We start from the raw sequence: 21,085 nt of genomic DNA, 5'->3' as shown, positions 1-21,085 counted from the left end.
GTATTTGTGGATATATGTTAACTGGTAAATGACTGTTTTCATCGCAAAATGATGAGCTCCCTGTGCTCAAGTCTCTCCTTGACAAAGTTCCTGGTGATACAGCTCCCATAGCCCAGGTCCTCCTTGCTTCTGCAAGAGCCTTTTTTCCCACAAGGGCCTGGAGTCCCACCAGCCCTGCCCCAATTCCTGTCTCCCTGCTCTGAGTGGCAGAGAACCCCTGCAGGTGTTCTGTCCTCCTTGCTTTCCCCTCCTGATTATTGGACTTGATGTAGTTTCTAATTCTTTATGTAAATAATACTGCAAAGTATATCGCCTTGTATAAAACTTCACCTACATCTGAGATTGTATCCTTAAGCTATATCTAGAAGTAGAATTAAGATCCGAAGGCATCAACACCTAAAAAATTTCCATACCTAGAGCCACAATGCTATGCAAAGAAACTGTATCAATTTATGTTCATACTTATAATATATGAGGGTGTCCATCCTTTCAGATATACCCATTCTCAGTGGTCTTTCTTTAAATAAAAGATCATATGTTTATCATTAAATAATTTATTTTGGTTCTGCATGTGATTAACTTGCTGTGGGAGATGAGAAAGGAAAGCAAGTGTTGATGATGTTTAGCTACTATTTTTGAGAAAGCAAAAGAGCATCTGTCAACTACTCCTCCTGAGACTTGACTGAAATGATGGTAAAAGTATATATTGGTATAGTACCATCTACTGATAAGAGTGCGTGGTTTCTGTAGTGTAGTGGTTACCATCTTCACCTAACACTCAAAAGGTCTCTGGTTCACAATCGAGTGGAAACAACTTCACCTGGGCTTCCCTTGTGGCTCAGTGGGTAAAGAATCCACCTGCAATTCAGGAGACGTGGGTTCGATCCCTGGGTTGGGAAGATCCCTTCTATAAGGGAACAGATACCCACTCCAGTATTCTGGACTGGAGAGTTCCATGTACTATGTAATCCAAGGGATCACAAAGAGTCGGACATGACTGAGCAACTTTCACTTTCACTGATAAGAGCAACTTGTGTTTGTGATTGTTGCTCTGCATTTGTATCGGCTCTGAAACTTTACCAATGGTACCTCATAATTTATTCCATTAGCTTTGGAGATGTATACCATTATATCCTCATTCACAAATAAGGAAGCTGACACATAGATGTTACCTGACTTACCTAAGATCAGAAGTCTTGCCCTTGGTACACTTCCACCCCACTCACTGGGTCAAGAACCCATAGCCTGCCTCTCCTCCCTCTGCTGTTAATAAAAACAAGCATGGGAGCAATAGGAGACCAGAGTCTTTAACAAATATTTGAAGACTCACTGGATGGAGAAGTGATAGCTGAATTAAGAGGAGTGCAGTAGAGGGAGAGAAACAGGGAGCATGTTCACAGGAGAGAAGAATGGTCTTCTGGGCAGAGTCCCAGAGAGGGAGCAAGATGAGAGGAAGGCCAAGGGGAGAGCAGGGGACAAGTTCACCAACCCCACATCCCATCCCATAGTCACAGCAGCCTTCACTCTTCACCAGACATTTAGAAGGTTACTTGACAATGAGATTCAGGAAAAAACATAAATTACATGTTTGTTTAACTATGGAGGAAGGTAAAGGATACCCATGAGGGAGATAGACGTGGGATCCAGGAATCAGGAACATCAACCCAGTTGGAAAGGAATCCAAGGATCCCAGCTGGGTGTGCAGCAGACCTAGAGAGAAACCAGTACAGAATGTGATAAGAAGTCCAAAGTCTGTGGGGACAGAGCACTCGGTATCACATGATGCACAGTTGGAAAGAAATGGAGGAAATGTTGAAGAGAAACAGTGCAAGGGGTGAAGATGAAGACCGTTAGAAACATCAGGAAAAACTAAAGTGCAGGAGAAGGGGATGACAGAGGATGAGATGGTTGGATGACATCACTGACTCAATGGACATGAGTTTGGGTAGGCTCTGGGAGTTGGTGATGGACAGGGATTCCTTCTGTGCTCCAGTTCATGCGGTCACAAAGAGTCGGACAAGACTGAGAGGCTGAAATGAACGGACCTGCTGAGAAGCATCGGCAGCTACATGGTACAAGTTAGCTCATAAAAAATGTATTAAAATATCACAAAAAATGTAAACTCTTTTGTCTTATTTTTTTTAATCTAAAGTAAATATATCTATGTCCAAGTCCTTTGGAGACTGTTTTAAAACTGAAGTAATATGAATATATATACTATGATATAACTCACAGATGTATAATATAGTGATTCAAAAATCTTAGTTTTCTTTCATTTATAGTCATTATAATACAATCTTTATGTTTTAAAATGAAACAGAGTGTTTAAATATGTGAAGTAAATGTACTTCTTAATTTAAAAATCGAAATACTTCTAAAGAACTTGGGAGGCAAAGCACTGAAGGGAGGAGGAGGATTAATATCTCAGTTTATAAAGCTGGGAATCAAGAAATAGTAGGTCCAGTCAAGAGCATAAGAAACAAAGATGTAAATAAAGTGCTTACAAGTACAAAGCTTCTTAACGGAGGATATACAATTAGTGGTATAATGATATAAGGAGAAGAAGGGGACAGGTACAATAGAAAGTAGAAAAATAACTGAAATCCTCATTTTTCCTAATAAGAAGTAAATAAATCCTATCAAATTTAAGTCAAGAAAAAGCAAAATGCAATACCTACTACTTATTAACGATTGTGGTTGATGACTTCCCACTTTGCACCAGGCACCTTCCCAATTGTTTGGGATGAATTCACTTCCTTTTAGTTCTCACAATGATCCTATAAGAAAGGAAACTGAAGCTCAGAGAGGTTAAGGAATATACTCAAGCCACACAGCTAGTGCTAGAGCCAGAATCCAAATCCAGGTTCCTGTCTCCTGCGTACACATTCTCACACTATTCTACCTCCCAATGTAGTAATATCATTTAAAGAGACTGATGAACTATCTAAAGAAGAAGCTTTTCCTTGGGAAGGAATGAGCAGAACCCTCTGTACAAATTGATCTGTTTTAACCATATGCTCTTAGGACTGGATTGTTTTAACTGTAAGACAACAGAAGTCAATTTATAGCAGACAATAACCCACAAGAATGGGGTGGTTTCTAGTGCCACCCCCTTAAAGATCATGGAGGCAGTTGAATTAAATGCCAACAAGAAATGTGTGACTCCTGCTGTGACAATTGTCAGTGTAGGAGACATCTTTGTGTTGATGAAACTTAGTTCTCTAGAAAAGTAGGCAAGAAAACAGAGCTAAACCAGAGTAACGAGAGTGAACATGCTTGGCTGAAAAGCATGAGTGGACTGTAAACAGATATTGTCCAGCAGCATCTTGCCCACCCACGTGTGCACCCATGGGCTTCCGTCCCCTCAAAGGAAGGAAGACCCCTTGCCGGGGAGGTGAATCCCAGAGACCAGCATCTCCCCTCCTGCAAAGACAGGATGGTCTTGAAGATGGTCAGAGAAGTGGTCATAAGGGGACATTCACGTATAATAATAATAATAAAAGATAATGATTGCTATGAATACATTTCATTGAGACAGGTTGAGTCTGTGAAAGGTCATGAGTTCATAATAAAATTCAAATGAGAGGACTTTAGAAATGTATGGCCAAAACGAGAGACATAAAGTTTAAAAAGAATGCTAGTGGTTATGCAGGGGACGAAAGGTGAAAGAGATATGGGATCCCTGGGCAGGGAGGATCCCCTGGAGAAAGAAATGGTTGCCCACTCCAGGACTCTTACTGGGAAACCCATGGATAGAGGAGCTGGGAGGGCTGCATCCATGAGGCTGCGAAGGGCTGGACACACCTGACGTGGTACCTTTCTTTTGTCTCTATGGGGCAAAGAAGAGTGAATGTGATGGAAATATTCTGTGTTAATTGAATTTAATAATAAGAGGAGTCTTGACATCTATGGGTATATTCCTCTCTGTTTATTTACACGAATGTTCATAAAGGATTGAGAAAGAAAGAACCCCTGACATCCCGAGGCTGGCCTGGTATTACAACAGGGCGATGCTCTTCTCCTGTTGGATGTAAAGGCTCTCACAGAACTCCAGCCTCACACAGGGTCACCCTGAGAGCAAGAGTGAGGAGACAGCAAACACCCATCACTGCGCCCTCACCCACACCTCGCCCCCTCCCTTGGCTGAAAAGCATGACTGATCCTTCTTTACCCATTACAGCTTTATCCTCGCTCTGGTCTCCCCTCTCCACTGATGGAGTTACTGAGACCCCACTGGTAGTGCTGCCCCCCATTCTCTGCAGCACCCAATCTAGAGCAACCCCATTTCCTTAGAGCTCCCCCCAAATCCCCTTACCTAAGCTCCACTCCTAGAATCTTTCCTTCTACACCCTCCTCTGCGATGCCCACAGCTCTCCCTCAGGAAGAGTAACCATCAGCTTGTCTTAGGGGGTGTGCCTGGTGGCGAAGGCTGGCGGCATTGTCATGTGGATGGGAGAGAATTCACAAAGGCAGGCCCTCCTCCAAGTAAATAGGAGAGGAGAGCTGGCTGGCCCCCTGCCTCCTTCTCTGCCCAGAAGCTGCAGGACCCCAGGAGACAGGTCAGCCTACTGAAATCTTGAAACATGAGAACAGAGTCAAGTCAGAAAAAAGAGGAGGGCTCAGGCAGAAGGGCCGGCTCCTGGATGATGACAAACAATTGTAAATGCGTTGAACACTTGACTCATCCTTCTGTCCTTCCCTCCCATTCTTGGCCTGGTCATGACCCTTGTCTGGGGCATCACATGGGTGTGGATGTGGCCAGGGCTTCCTCTGCTAGATTCCTGTCCAGGGCGTCCTCCTCTGTAGCCTCTGAATGGTCCCTTTCTAGAAAGGCTGTTGGTGGGAGAGGGGAGGAACCTGGAGAAGCCTGTCCCTGCCCAGCTGCATGGCCAGTCATGCATCCCTCCCCTCCTCATGGGCAGACAGATTCTCCCCAACCATCTCCCTCATGTGCCTGCAGCCATGCTCCCTGGGAAGGGAAAGGGGCGTTAAGAAAGTCCCTAGCCCAGCACCCAGACCCTCCCGACTGCCCCAGCTCCTGTCTTCCTCACACTCTCTGTCTCCACAGGGCCTGCTGCAGGACTCTTGACTCCTCACTTGGCACAGGCTGCCCCTCCCCATGAAACGTGTTTCCCCACTGGCCTCACTATGTGACAGGTTACTTGTCCCTGGAGGCCCAGCTCCTAGCCTCCCTCTGCCACCTTCCACCAGTTCCTCTCCAGCTCCTCTTGAAGGTCACACTTTCCTGGTCATGGTTCTCTTATTGCTCACTTTCCCCAGGTCTGAGAACCCTACCCACATCATCAGGGGCCCTGTCTGTTCTCTGCTGCTCCTCCTGTCCAGGGTCTCTGGGCATCCTCCGCCCTCCTGGGCACAGCCTGGCCAAAATATGAGGGGTGGGACACCTTCTGGGGACAGGAAACAACCATCTTCTCGATGACACAGCACCACCCCAGGTCCCCTGTGAAAGTTAGAGAGGGAGGGAGAGTAGAAGGGGGAGAAAGAGGAAGAGAAAGAGATGGAAAAGAAACTAAAGGTCGTAATCAGTCAATCATTCAAAAGGATCCAATGTAAACCAGAGAGAAAAAACTGAAGGGGCTGAAGGAAGCATTAACAGTAACATTGATTTGAGGAAACCTTTCTAAATACACACATTCCACAAGATATAAAGGAAATTCTGACCTGCTGGACTCTTGGAAATTAAAATTGCCACGGATCCCATAAATCAGGTCAGAAAAAACATCTGCACCCACAGGGAAAATGGAAATCAGCTTTTAAAACCTTAGTAAGAGAGTAGAACAACCAATTCCCCAGGAGGTAGGTTGCCCAGGGTCACACAGCTCTCTTTGGGCAGAGAGGAGGCCAAGACCAGGCCTTTGAACATGGGTACGAGGGAGGGGTGGGAATATGGTTTTAATAACACTAAGTTTCTAGGGTTGGCTCTGCCAGTAAAAAACATAGATTTAAGCTCATATCCCTCCTGTTATTCTGATGTCTGTAGAGTTTGGCTTTTTATCTTTTTTTTTTTTTTTAACTAGGCACTTATTGTTAATCTTATATTCTTAAAAATCTGCCCTCTTTGACAATTACCGCTATTCACTTTGAATATCTATTTCACATTACAGCATATGGGCTTCCATGTGACTGCCCTCTTTTGACACACTGTTTTTTTGTGTGTGTTTTTTTTTAATTAATTTATTTATTTTTTCAGTGGGTTTTGTCATACATTGACATGAATCAGCAATAGATTTACACGTATTCCCCATCCTGATCCCCCCTCCCCCCTCCCTCTCCACCCGATTCCTCTGGGTCTTCCCAGTGCACCAGGTTCAAGCACTTGTCTCATGCATCCCACCTGGGCTGGTGACCTGTTTCACCATAGATAATATACATGCTGTTCTTTCGCAACATCTCACCCTCACCTTCTCCCACAGAGTTCAAAAGTCTGTTCTGTACTTCTGTGTCTCTTTTTCTGTTTTGCATATAGGGTTGTCCTTACCATCTTTCTAAATCCCATATATATGTGTTAGTATGCTATAATGTTCTTTATCTTTCTGGCTTACTTCACTCTGTATAATGGGCTCCAGTTTCATCCATCTCATTAGAACTGGTTCAAATGAATTCTTTTTAACGGCTGAGTAATATTCCATGGTGTATATGTACCACAGCTTCTTTATCCATTCATCTGCTGATGGAAATCTAGGTTGCTTCCATGTCCTGGCTATTATAAACAGTGCTGCGATGAACATTGGGGTGCACGTGTCTCTTTCAGATCTGGTTTCCTCAGTGTGTATGCCCTGGAGTGGTATTGCTGGGTCATATGGCAGTTCTATTTCTAGTTTTTTAAGAAATCTCCACACTGTTCTCCATTGCGGCTGTACTAGTTTGCATTCCCACCAACAGTGTAAGAGGGTTCCCTTTTCTCCACACCCTCTCCAGCATTTATTGCTTGTAGACTTTTGGATAGCAGCCATCCTGACTGGCGTGTAATGGTACCTCATTGTGGTTTTGATTTGCATTTCTCTGATAATGAGTGATGTTGAGCATCTTTTCATGTGTTTGTTAGCCATCTGTATGTCTTCTTTGGAGAAATGTCTGTTTAGTTCTTTGGCCCATTTTTTGATTGGGTCATTTATTTTTCTGGAATTGAGCTTCAAGTGTTGCTTGTATATTTTTGAGATTAATCCTTTGTCTGTTTCTTCATTTGCTATTATTTCCTCCCAATCTGAGGGCTGTCTTTTCACCTTGCTTATAGTTTCCTTTGTTGTGCAAAAGCTTTTAAGTTTAATTAGGTCCCATTTGTTTATTTTTGCTTTTATTTCCAATATTCTAGGAGGTGGGTCATAGAGGATCTTGCTGTGATTTATGTCGGAGAGTGTTTTGCCTATGTTCTCCTCTAGGAGTTTTATAGTTTCTGGTCTTACATTTAGATCTTTAATCCATTTTGAGTTTATTTTTGTGTATGGTGTTAGAAAGTGTTCTAGTTTCATTCTTTTACAAGTGGTTGACCAGCTTTCCCAGCACCACTTGTTAAAGAGGTTGTCTTTTTTCCATTGTGTATCCTTGCCTCCTTTGTCAAAGATAAGATGTCCATAAGTTCGTGGATTTATCTCTGGGCTTTCTATTCTGTTCCATTGATCTATATTTCTGTCTTTGTGCCAGTCCCATACTGTCTTGATGACTGTGGCTTTGTAGTAGAGTCTGAAGTCAGGCAGGTTGATTCCTCCAGTTCCATTCTTCTTTCTCAAGATTACTTTGGCTATTCGAGGTTTTTTGTATTTCCATACAAATTGTGAAATTATTTGTTCTAGTTCTGTGAAAAATACCATTGGTAGCTTGATAGGGATTGCATTGAATCTATAGATTGCTTTGGGTAGAATAGCCATTTTGACAATATTGATTCTTCCAATCCATGAGCATGGTATGTTTCTCCATCTGTTTGTGTCCTCTTTGATTTCTTTCATCAGTGTTTTATAGTTTTCTATGTATAGATCTTTTGTTTCGTTAGGTAGATATATTCCTAAGTATTTTATTCTTTTTGTTGCAATAGTGAATGGTATTGTTTCCTTAATTTCTCTTTCTGTTTTTTCATTGTTTAGTATATAGGAATGCAAGTGATTTTTGTGTGTTAATTTTATATCCTGCAACTTTACTATATTTATTGATTAGCTCTAGTAATTTTCTGGAAGAGTCTTTAGGGTTTTCTATGTAGAGGATCATGTCGTCTGCAAACAGTGAGAGTTTCACTTCTTCTTTTCCTATCTGGATTCCTTTTACTTCTTTTTCTGCTCTGATTGCTGTGGCCAAAACTCCCAACACTTTGTTGAATAGTAGTGGTGAGAGTGGGCACCCTTGTCTTGTTCCTGATTTCAGGGGAAATGCTTTCAATTTTTCACCATTGAGGGTGATGCTTGCTGTGGGTTTGTCATATATAGCTTTTATTATGTTGAGGTATGTTCCTTCTATTCTTGCTTTCTGGAGAGTTTTAATCATGAATGGGTGTTGAATTTTGTCAAAGGCTTTCTCTGCATCTATTGAGATAATCATATGGTTTTCATCTTTCAATTTGTTAATATGGTGTATTACATTGATTGATTTGTGGATATTAAAGAATCCTTGCATTCCTGGGATAAAGCCCACTTGGTCGTGGTGTATGATTTTTTTAATATGTTGTTGGATTCTGTTTGCTAGAATTTTGTTAAGGATTTTTGCATCTATGTTCATCAGTGATATTGGCCTGTAGTTTTCTTTTTTTGTGGCATCTTTGTCTGGTTTTGGAATGAGGGTGATCGTGGCCTCATAGAATGAGTTTGGAAGTTTACCTTCCTCTGCAATTTTCTGGAAGAATTTGAGTAAGATAGGTGTTAGCTCTTCTCTAAATTTTTGGTCGAATTCAGCTGTGAAGCCATCTGGTCCTGGGCTTTTGTTTGCTAGAAGATTTTTGATTACAGTTTCGATTTCCTTGCTTGTGATGGGTCTGTTAAGATCTTCTATTTCTTCCTGGTTCAGTTTTGGAAAGTTATACTTTTCTAAGGATTTGTCCATTTCATCCAAGTTGTCCACTTTATTGGCATAGAGCTGCTGGTAGTAGTCTCTTATGATCCTTTGTATTTCAGTGTTGTCTGTTGTGATCTTCCATTTTCATTTCTAATTTTGTTAATTTGGTTCTTCTCTCTTTGCTTCTTAATGAGTCTTGCTAACGGTTTGTCAATTTTGTTTATTTTTTCAAAAAACCAGCTTTTAGCTTTGTTGATTTTTGCTATGGTCTCTTTAGTTTCTTTTGCATTTATTTCTGCCCTAATTTTTAAGATTTCTTTCCTTCTGCTAACCCTGGGGTTCTTCATTTCTTCCTTCTCTAATTGCTTTAGGTGTAGAGTTAGGTTATTTATTTGGCTTTTTTCTTGTTTCTTGATGTGAGCCTGTAATGCTATGAACCTTCCCCTTAGCACTGCTTTTACAGTGTCCCATAGGTTTTGGGTTGTTGTGTTTTCATTTTCATTCATTTCTATACATATTTTGATTTCTTTTTTGATTTCTTCTATGATTTGTTGGTTATTCAGAAGCGTGTTATTTAGCCTCCATATGTTTGAATTTTTAACAATTTTTTTCCTGTAATTGAGATGTAATCTTAATTTTTCTGCACTGTGGTCAGAAAAGATGACTGGAATGATTTCAATTTTTTTGAATTTTCCAAGACCAGATTTATGGCCCAGGATGTGATCTATTCTGGAGAAGGTTCCGTGTGCACTTGAGAAAAAGGTGAAGTTGATTGTTTTGGGGTGAAATGTCCTATAGATATGAATTAGGTCTAGCTGGTCCATTGTGTCATTCAAGGTTTGTGTTTCCTTGTTAATTTTCTGTTTAGTTGATCTATCCATCGTTGTGAGTGGGGTATTAAAGTCTCCCACTATTATTGTGTTACTATTAATTTCCTCTTTCATACTTGTTAGAGTTTGCTGCACATATTGCGGTGCTCCTATGTTGGGTGCATATATATTTATAATTGTTATATTTTCTTCTTGGATTGGTCCTTTGATCATTATGTAGTGTCCTTCTTTGTCTCTTTTCACATCCTTTATTTGAAAGTCTATTTTATCTGATATGAGTATTGCGACTCCTGCTTTCTTTTGGTCTCCGTTTGCATGAAATATTTTTTTCCAGCCCTTCACTTTTAGTCTGTATGTGTCTCTTGCTTTGAGGTGGGTCTCTTGTAGACAGCATATATAGGGGTCTTGTTTTTGTATCCATTCAGCCAATCTTTGTCTTTTGGTTGGGGCATTCAACCCATTTACATTTAAGGTAATTATTGATAGGTGTGGTCCCGTTGCCATTTACTTTGTTGTTTTGGGTTCACGTTTATACAACCTTTCTGCATTTCCTATCTAGAGAAGATCCTTTAGCATTTGTTGAAGAGCTGGTTTGGTGGTGCTGAATTCTCTCAGCCTTTGCTTGTCTGTAAAGCTTTTGAATTCTCCTTCATATCTGAATGGGATCCTTGCTGGGTACAGTAATCTAGGTTGTAGGTTATTCTCTTTCATTACTTTAAGTATGTCTTGCCATTCCCTTCTGGCCTGGAGGGTTTCTATTGATAGATCAGCTGTTATCCTTATGGGAATCCCTTTGTGTGTTATTTGTTGTTTCTCCCTTGCTGCTTTTAATATTTGTTCTTTGTGTTTGATCTTTGTTAATTTGATTAATATGTGTCTTGGGGTGTTTCGCCTTGGGTTTATCCTGTTTGGGACTCTCTGGGTTTCTTGGACTTGGGTGGCTATTTCCTTCCCCATTTTAGGGAAGTTTTCAGCTATTATCTCCTCGAGTATTTTCTCATGGCCTTTCTTTTTGCCTTCTTCTTCTCGGATTCCTATGATTCGAATGTTGGGGCGTTTCACATTGTCCCAGAGGTCCCTGAGGTTGTCCCCATTTCTTTTGATCCTTTTATCTTTTTTCCTCTCTGCTTCATTTATTTCCACCATTTTATCTTCTACCTCACTTATCCTATCTTCTGTCTCCGTTATTCTACTCTTGGTTCCCTCCAGAGTGTTTTTGATCGCATTCATTGCATTATTCATTTTTAATTAACTCTTTTTTATTTCTTCTAGGTCTTTATTAATCATTTCTTGCATCTTCCCAATCTTTGTCTCAAGGCTATTTATCTGTAACTCCATTTTGTTTTCAAGATTTTGGATCATTTTTATTATCATTATTCTGAATTCTTTTTCAGGTAGATTCCCTATCTCCTCCTCTTTTGCTTGACTTGGTGGGCATTTTTCATGTTCCTTTACCTGTTGGGTATTTCTTTGCCTTTTCATCTTGTTTAGATTGCTGTGACTGGAGTGGGTTTTCTGTATTCTGGAGGTCTGTGGTTCCTTTTTATTGTGGAGGATTTACCCAGTGGGTGGGGTTAGACGATTGGCTTCTCAAGGTTTCCTGGTTAGGAAAGTTTGCGTCGGTGTTCTGGTGCGTGGAACTTGATTTCTTCTCTCTCCTTTCGAAGACAATGGGTTGCTTTTCTGGGCGCCTGATGACCTCAGCTAGCGATCAGAAGTTGTTTTGTGAAGTTTGCTCTGCGTTCAGATATTCTTTTGATGAATTTGTAGGAGAGAAAGTGGTCTCCTCGTCCTACTCCTCCGCCATCTTGGCTCCTCCCCGGCTTTTTATCTTAATATTGCCACACCGGGATTGCATGTGGACCTTGTGCACTGAGCCCTTCTCACTTCTTCCAGCAGGGCCATCTTCCCCATACAGGACCTCCCATCACCCACATCCTGAGCAGAGGGCCCGGGGAACACAGGAAGCCCACGCCCTTTGACTCCCCACTTGGTGTCCTGTCCATCTCCAGGCCAAGGTCTCCCCCAGGGCCTGGCACTGAGCCTGGCACTCAGAGGCAGGGTTTTTCACAAACACTGATTCCTTGTAACTGAAAAACCTCCCCTTTACCCCGTCTCCCCAGCCTAGCACCCTGGGGGCAGCTTCAAGGTGGCCAGGCCATCGGAGGGGAGGCTCTGACTCCCCTGTCCTCCTCCACCCGCTCTGCTTCCTCCAGTTTCCCAAAGTACTGAGCACCCCCAACACCCACCTTCCTCCTGGGCTCACCGCTCACGTCTCAGGGGTCCACGTGCTGAGCTGAGCCAACAGGACGGGTGCCGCCCTCCCTCTGCTCTGTTCAGGGGCCCTCGGCTGGGAGGAAGCCCTCAGACACACCTGCCTCCACATCCAGACTCTGACCCTGCTTCACCTGCTGCCTCGGCCATGAGCTCAGCTCTCTGAGCTTCCAGTTCCTTCTTCTGTCAACTAGTGACATCATGCTTTCGCAGACATTCATCCTGAGGACGGGGAGATGGGCAGGGTCCTTCTCCCCTGCTTACCCAGGCGTCTTCCTTTGGCTGAGTGTCAACAAGATCCAGAATGTCTCAGTTGCGCAGATGCAGCCACCAGCTGTGCATCTCTGCAATGACCACACACACCCTCTGTGCTCAGATATACTCTGGGAAGCAGAACTGAAAACAAAGCTGTCACTTCTGAGTGGGTCAAGTCAAAAAAACACCCGGCCCAGCAGGCCACACCCTGAGACTCTTTCCACCTCCAGCTGACCCTCTTAGAGAAAGAAGCCCAGTCCTGACATTCCACAACGTTCTTGACACAGTCCACTCCGTCTCAGGCTCCATGAAGGAAGACCTGTCACCCCACACACTGTGAGTCCTTTGGCAAATCATTGCCCCCCCATTTCCATCTTCTCACCCCTCCAACCCTACACTCGCCAGCCTGCCTGCCTCATTCACCTTCGTGCCTCCAGCACGCAGTGCAGTCCTAGAGCAGACCAGTTCCTCAGTGCATATTGGTCATACTCTGCTGCTGAGGATCATGTCCAGGTGGCTTCTAGGATTCACTCACACTTCTAGGTTCTTCTGTCAGGGACACCTGCTGCATCCAGCCGGGTGAAATGCTTTCTGCAAAGCCCAAATCTGGAATCACCTCCTCTGAGAAGCCCTCCGTGACCTCTCCTGTAGAGTCCACTGTTTCCTGTTCTGCTCCCATGGTGCCTGGAAGAGTGGCCTAAGGCCACCGTTCAGCCATTCTTCCCATGCCCTTCCCCTTCACCTTTTGATCAGATCCCTCTAGACTTAGCCCTGCTGTCAGGGACGGAACTAGTGCCTTTAGTCCACATGAGGAGGGCCGGCCTTGGTGGTCACTGCCATTAAGTGGATGCAGAAGTTCATGGGAAGGGCTGAGAGCAGGCTGCCCTTTTCTACCTCGGCTTATCTCCACCTGAAAACAGAGTTTTTTCTCTCCAAATGAAGGACTTTAATCAGAAAACCAGTGTCCTGGCGACTCAGAGAAGTCTACAATGGAGAGCTGGCCCTGCCCCCTGTTTGGTTCCTGAGCAAAGAGCCTCTGTGGATGGGGGGCTGAGTGTGTGCCACGCACTGTGCTCGCAAGGTCCACGCCTTTCCTACTGAAATCTCTCATCAGCTCTAGGAGTGTTGGCTCCGTTTCTCGGATGAAGAAATGGAGAATCAAGTTCCCACCGTCTGGAGTCCTGCAGCTGGCCTGCTGGTGAACTTCTCGGGTTGCCTCAGGCAGAAGTGACTGCAGTGGACCTGGATGCCCCATGGAGGCCCGCCTGCCCTTCCCTCAGGGCTGCTTCACCCCAGTTAATGTCCCTGGGCCATTAAGGTCCCCACCATCCAGGATTGAGGGAGGGACAGAAGGTTATTCCATGAGGATAGCCAACCATAGTTTCGTCTTAAAAGCCAACCGTTATGTATCTGTTGTGTTTTGCAGGTAAGGGCGCTGAGAGGAGGGGAGAGGTGGGCGCTTTGTTCCAGCAACGCAGGGACGTGTGTTTGGTGGGAGAGTGTCAGCAGCTCACGTCCTGCAAACATTCATTTGACACCCTGTTCCCAGGGCTCAGGGCTCAGGCCAGGACAGACGCCCCAGAGCCCAAGCACAGAGGAGTCAGGGGCACACGGGCAGCCGCCCCGCCCACTGACCTGCGCAAGTCCGCCCCTCCCCCACAGGAGCCGCCGGGACACCAGGGCGCCTCCGCCCCGGAACTCGGGGTCCTCTGGGGACAGCCGGCTCTGGGTGTCACCCCTACAGAAGGGACACAGGGAGGGACAGCGGGAGGCAGGGGTTTTTCCTGCAGGGAAAATCTGAGCACAGTCACCCCTCCCGCCTGCTCACTTTAAGCCTCAGGCAGAAACCTAGGAAGCAGGGGGGCGGGAAAGTCACGTGGCCTCCCCGGGGGACACCTGCCTACATGAGGGCGCCCAGGCCCGGCTTCCTCAATGCCTCCACCACAGGACTGCTGGGGGCCCTGAGCCGGTGGTGGGCGTCCCGGGACTCACTTCCCAGCCAGGTATCCCCCGCATCAGGCCTGGAAGCCAATGATGGCGTCTGTGATCTTCAGGTCCCGCTCCTCACCCAGGGGGCCCAGCATGACTGCCCAAAGAAGACCTTGCTATGGCCCATGCGGTACAGATTGCTCTCAAGCTCCAGGCCCTTGATCTAGAAGAGGAGAGCTGGCCGCTGACCACATGCCACCCCAGCCACCACGGAGTCCTGGAGAAAGGCCAAGGCCCTGGATCGGGCTTATGCTCTGCGGACGGACTTCTCCTGGTGCAGGGAAAGTGGGGTGGAGGGACACCAGGAAGGGGGCAGGAGGGGGCCAGCACGGGCTAAGTAAGGAGTCAGACTTGCAAAGAAACACAGAACCTGGGCCCTGAAGGGATCTTACCTGCTGGCATCTCTGTCCCCATGCATTTCTAACAAAGGTGGCGGTGGACCTGGGGACTCCGGTACATTACCCTAGGTAATTAGAGAAAGTGTGTTTCTTTAAACAGGTAGTTTAAAATCAAGAGGGGCTGCGACATAGTTTAAAATCAAGAGGGGCTTCAACATACTTGGGAACGTAACGAGCGAAGCAGGGGAAGTCAAGAAAGTGGGGCCAGGTGCAGGATGGCACACAAGGGCCACTAGTGGCTTGGGAGCAGTGCTGTGACAGGATGAATCTCTCATCAACAACTGTCATTGATGAGGAGGCTGGGCCCAGACTGGGTGTAACCCAACATCCGAGTGTAACCAGTTGTTAGACACTCTGTGCAAGCAACACAGTTTGCCGAGAAGAATCAGCTTTAGTCTAAGCCAGGACCTCCACAGGCTCAGGATACCCCTGTTCAGGTAGGTCTAAGCCCTGGGATCCAGTCACTGGAGGCTGTGTGCCAGGTGGTGCGAAGTCAGCTCTGCCACTTGCTGCCCATAACTTTGGCAGTAACAAAGCCAACAATGCCTACAGCTGTGGCCCTCACCCAGCGGGCTGTGCCACACTCCCTACAATTCCCCAACCCTCACCCGCAGATATCCAGAGATGTCTGGAAAAGGCAGCCCCAGAGGCTTGGGATATAGGAAGGGGCTCGAGAGACAGAAGCTCATATCAAAGATCTTGAAGCCAGCGATGTCCAGGATCCCGAAGAACAAGACATCCTGCCTCTTGGTCTTGACCAGAGCCTTGTTGATGCGCAGGACCAGCCAGTGGAACATGCGCTGATAGGTGGCCTTGGCCAAGGTCTGGGGGCAAAGCAACCTGCAGGGACACCCAGGGTGGGTGGCGGTGGGGGGCGGATGTGTCAAACACAGGGAGCCTTGAAGTGCTCATTCCCTTTACCCCAACAATGTCATCTGCAGGGCCCAGCCCCAGAAAAACAGCCTCAAAGATGAGGAGAAAACTTCATACACAAATATGTTCACAGCAGTGTTATTTAAAATGAAGGCAGTTGCAAGAGCCTAAATTCCAATAATATAGGCAGAGCGAACTTACACATTTTCAAAGTGTTAGTCATTCAGTTGTGTTCAAGTCTTTGTGAAGCCACGGACTATAGCTGACCAGACTCCTCTGTCCATGAAGTTCTCCAGGCAAGAATACTGGAGTGGGTTGCCATTCCCTTCTCCAGGAAGTCTTCCCGACCGAGGGATATGAACTTGGGTCTCTGTATTGTGGGCAGATTCTTTAGGGTCTGGCCACCAAGCAAAGACCTTTTTAACATATAGGGATAAACTAAAGTATGTACAGAAGAAATGACAAGATGTTTGAAGTTTGCTTCTAAAAAGATAGCTGTACTGTAGGGAGATGTCCAATAATCTTACTGGGAAATTATTTTACTTCTCTAGGTTTTACCCCATTTCCTGAATCTGAACTGTTAGTTGTAGTGCTTTCATAATGAAATATACAGCTTCTTTAATTATCAGGTTAAAGAATGGTTGGTCATAACACGTCTGCTGTCTCTCAAAAACACTGTCACTGTCTTTGGAGGGAGGGCTCTGCCCAGAGTCAGGTGTCATCAGCGGTATGAGGTCCAGAATAGCACCCTTTGCAAAAGAACAAGTTAATGTGAACTTCAAGGCATTTTTGAGAGATTGGCGCAGGATCTTAAAGATGCCCAGACCAAGGCATGATAGAAACATGAAACTGTCAGCAGAGGCTCTGCCCGGAGGCACGCAGGCCCTGGGTGGCGGGCACATGTGTGCAGCACACCTCCCTGCCCGTCTCTCCCCACGTGGGACAGGACAGCATTGGGGACAGACAGCTGCATGGGCTGGGCTCCCAGGGGGGTGGGTACACTGCCCTGGACCCAGGATGAGCTGTGCTACAGAAACACCACATGCTTGATTCACTTCCTCCTGGAACAGAACACCCTGCATTCTCCTGACCAATCAACCCAACATGGATCAGGGAGGAGGCTCAAGGCACCCAGAGGGCCCACCCAGAATGGCCCTTCCAAGGCAGGGGCCTCAGCCACTCTTCTGGTCTCTGGGCCCGGCTTCCTCCTGTTCTCCGTGGGGGTGATACCACCTGCTCTCAGAGGGGCAGTGAGGTCCTGATGGGGACCCAGGTGATGGTGCTGACACAGCAATGGCCCAGCCCAGGATCTGCAGGTGTGAATTTCCCTGCAGCAAAGAGGAACAGGGAGTGGGATTCCAGTGAAGACTGGTGTCAGGGGAGCAATGTTCCTGGAGGCCGGGGTTTCTATTGCACCTCCTTGTTGCCTGCACATATATGACATACATGCAGAATACTGAGAAAGGGGCCCAATGGAGCAGGAGAAGCACTAGCATCATGATGGGACCCTTCCCCCCTGACATCACTGCAAGATGCAGCAGGTGGCTATGATTCATGTTTGTCTCCAGCTGGGGAAGTGGGCGGGGCACTTACTGTCGTGTGTGGGGTGATTGGACCCAGAACAGTGTGAGGAGAGTCATATCCATTGGTCTGAGAAGAGGGCATGTGTGCATCCAGGAAGCACTAAATCTGGAGCCTCTCTTCCTGAGAATTTCCCCCAGGGTTCAGGTCCCTGTTACTCATTCATCTTTCTCATCTTTCACCCTGAACTATTAGTCCAAGGATACAGTCCCCAGGCCCAAGTTATTCTGTCTCCTGGGAACTTGATTACACTTGAAACACTGAGATTCTAGGTGTTTGGCCCTAAGCCCCTGCTCACGAGACCTCAGGGTCCAGACTGTGGGATCCTGGAGGGGGACCTGTCCTGCTTCCTGTCCTCCCCGAGCTATGCACATTGGGGACGTCTTTCTGTTCTCTGACCTGGGCTTCTTCCCTCCCAGTGCATGCTCTTCTGTGTTCACTTAGCCAGACTCAGTCTCTGTGCTCAGAACCACAGGGCTCTCACCTGACACGCGTCACCGTGGAGTTGGATCAGCCGCACAGTGAGCTCAATGGGGTACAGCTCTAGGGGCTCCGGGGCGATGGGCGTGGACACTGATGGTTCTGTACCTGGTGCCTGAAACCTGCCCAGAGAAGTCTGTGCAGGATGGGAATTCTCCAGGAACTGAGGAAGAACTGATCAAGGAATGAACTCACATGTCTGAGGGTCAGGCAGGCGATGGCCATGACTGCTGACATCTTCAAGAAGGAATGAGAGGACCGGTTGGAGCCTCAGGAAAACCTGGGCTGAGAGGGAGTCAGAGGCACTGAGGAAAGTCTTCCGAGGGAGGTTTGGACAGAAGTGGGGAGAAGGCTCTGCAGCACGTGGGGAGGGACTTAGGAGACGTCCTGGGATCATTTCCAGGTCCCAGGTCTCTGGCTTCCTGTCCTAGGCTCCAGGTATGGGAACCTGTTAAGTGCTCACATGCTCGACACATGGAAACACAGAGAGTCAGTGCCTCATGGAGCAGACCCGTGGGGTGAGAGCAACATCCAGATGCTGCCCTCTTCTCCCTGGAGAGGAGGAGCCTGAGGCATCCCATGAAGTCTCCTCAGAAGGTCCTGGCAGGTGCAACCCCCAATGGGTGACCAGGTCAGAACATGGCCTTGGATGAACTTTCCCTCCTTCCTGTTCATTTCTCCCAGCCCCTCAGTCCCGCTCCTGGGGATGGAGTGAGCCTTGCGGCCAGCTCTGCCCTTGGGGGACCACAGGGTCCAGCAGGCTAGGCTGCAGGGAGGCTTTGAGCATCTGTGCTCAGAGTCATGGGCCGCCATGGAGGAGGGGAAGCACTTAGGGCTCAGATCAATATTCTTAAGACTCATTCTCACCCCATGTGGGGAATAGACAGGTGAGGCAGGGCAGTGCCCCGAGGTAAACACAGGAAGACAGTTCTGGAAGGTCCTGCAGGAGTCCTGTGGAAACGTGAAGGCAGCCTGGCTTAGGCGTGTGCTGTCACTCTGCCCCTCTGTTTACGGCTAACCCCCCCTCACACCTGCACACAGGCCGTCTGCTCTCAGTCACCCTTGGGGGCCCTGTGTCCATCCTAGTCCCCGGGGCTGGAGGAGGAGCATCCCCGTGCTCAGCCCAAGTCAGACGACAGGGGCTTCCCCCGGTCATCCCACAGGGCCTGCGGGTCTCCAGGGTCTGAGGGAAACGACCGAATGGGAGCCCAGTGGGCAGGCAGGAGGAGCCATGGAGGACATGCTCCCTGAGACCCTGGGAGACAGGCTCATGGGGAAGGAGGTCAGGCATCTGGAGCCCAGCTGAGCTCATCAATCAATGCAAGGAAGCCTCAGTGAATCAGCTCATATTTATTGAACTAAAGTCTGTAGAACACAATGTGGAGAGAGGCAGATGGTCCTAGAATACCTTGTTTAACTTCATCCCCAACTGAGGAGGAAATTGAGGGTCAGAGAGGCCTTATCTGCTGGCCCCAGGCTGGTTGATCTCCTTGACATACTGCATAATTCCTTGATCTGTTGGTGCCTTCTGCTTTCATCTTTCTTTTTTTCCTAAATCAATCTCTGTTTCTACACAACACTGGGAATTTCATGGGAACTTCACTGGTCTCAGTGCACCCTGAACTCAAAGGGCACCTGGATACTTGTCAGATGCTCCATCCACTGTGTTGTCATCACTGCTGCTGCCACCACCATCATCACCACCATTGTCATCAAGAAGTCACTGCCTGAAGTGTGATGTAGACCATTCTTCAAAGAAGATATACAGATGGCTAGCCAGCATATGTAAAGAGGCTGAACACTGCTAATTATTCAGTTCAGTTCAGTCACTGAGTCGTGTCTGACTCTTCGCGACCCCATGGACCACAGCACACCAGGCCTCCCTGTCTATCATCAACTCCTGGAGTCTACTCAAAGTCATCTCCACTGAGTCAGTGATGCCATCCAACCATCTCATCCTGTGTGTATGCTAATCAAAACTACCATAAGGGATCACCCCCTTACCAATCAGATGGGCCATCAAGTAAAAGTCTACAGACAATCAATATTGGAGATGATGTGGAGAAAAGGCAAGCCTCCTACACAGTTGCTGGGAATGTAAATTGGTGTGGCTGTTATGGAAAATGGTAAAGAAGTTCCTTAAAAACTAAAAATAGAGCTATCATGTGATCCAGCAATCCCACTTCAGGGCATATGTTTGGAAAAGAAAAAGTTCCCATTTGAAAACATACATGCACCCCATGTTCATAGAAGTACTATTTACAATAGCCAAAACTTGGAAGTAACCTAAATGTCTGTCACCAGATGAAGGGATAAAGACGATGTGGTACATACAAACGATGGAATATTACTCAGCCATAAAAAGCATGAAATAATGCCTTTTGTAGTAACATGTATGGATCTAGAGGTGATCATACTAAGTGAAGTAAGTCAGGCAGAAAAGACAGACATATAATATCACTTGTATGGAGAATCTAAGAAATAGTCTAGGTGGTTCTCTGGTGGTCTAGTGCTTAGAATTTGGTGGTTTTGCTGCTATGGCCACGTTTATCCCACACTGGGGATCTCAGATCCCACAAACTGCTTGGCATGGCCAAAAGAAAGAGTACGAATGAACTTATGAACAAACCAAAACAGACTCATAGTCATAGAAAACATAACTTGTTGTTACTAAAGAGAGAGAGGGGTAAACTAGGAGTATGGCATTAACAGATGCACACTACCACATATAAAATAGATTAAAAAAACAAGGACTTTATGTATAGCACAGGGAATAATATTCAGTATCTTATAATAATCTGTAATGAAAAAATTAAAAAGAACATAGATATATACATAGAACTGAGTCACTTTGATGTACACCTGAACTAACAGAATACTGTAAATCAACTCTACTTCAATTAAAGAAACAAGCAGACAAAAGAAGTCACAGCCTAATTGAGATAAAATGCTGGAATCAAAGGTGAGTGATTGGAGCAGTAGGGCTCGAGGCCACCGCCAGGAGGAGACTCTTCTTGCTGGGGCATCAAACCCTGGGAAGGGCAATAGAGCAGCCCCTGCTACTTCTCCTGGATCCCAACAATCCTACCTCTCTATCTCCCACTTTCAACCCTTTTGTATTTCTGGTCTCTTGTTGCTAGTTCTCACGCCTCTCCTCTTATTCTGCCCCCAGTGACTTCTTTAGTTCAAAGTAAGTGGTTTCTGATGGGAAGGGAGTTGGGGGAGAATGGATGCATGTGTGTGTATGGCTGAGTCCCTTCACTGTCCACCTCAAACTATCTCACCACTGTTAATCACCTGTTGCTCAATACAAAACAAAAAGTTCATAATATGAAAAAAATAAGAGGTTTCTCCCTCTGCCCCACACATTCTCTAATCCTCCTTCCTCCCTTAATCCAGGCCACTCCT

The 21,085-nt window shown here is 46.3% G+C and overlaps 1 protein-coding gene across 1 annotated transcript in view; it reads right to left on the bottom strand.

The window, feature by feature from the left end:
- Nucleotides 1-21,085, bottom strand: part of LOC122680078 (apolipoprotein L3-like) — a 411,694-nt gene that overhangs the window by 211,662 nt on the left and 178,947 nt on the right. The window lies entirely within an intron of this gene.

The sequence above is a fragment of the Cervus elaphus genome, chromosome 22, assembly GCF_910594005.1.
Source record: "Cervus elaphus chromosome 22, mCerEla1.1, whole genome shotgun sequence".
Lineage (NCBI taxonomy): Eukaryota > Metazoa > Chordata > Mammalia > Artiodactyla > Cervidae > Cervus > Cervus elaphus.
The sequence above is the reverse complement of the archived record's forward strand: the minus strand, read 5'-3'. Positions and strand labels throughout refer to the sequence as shown.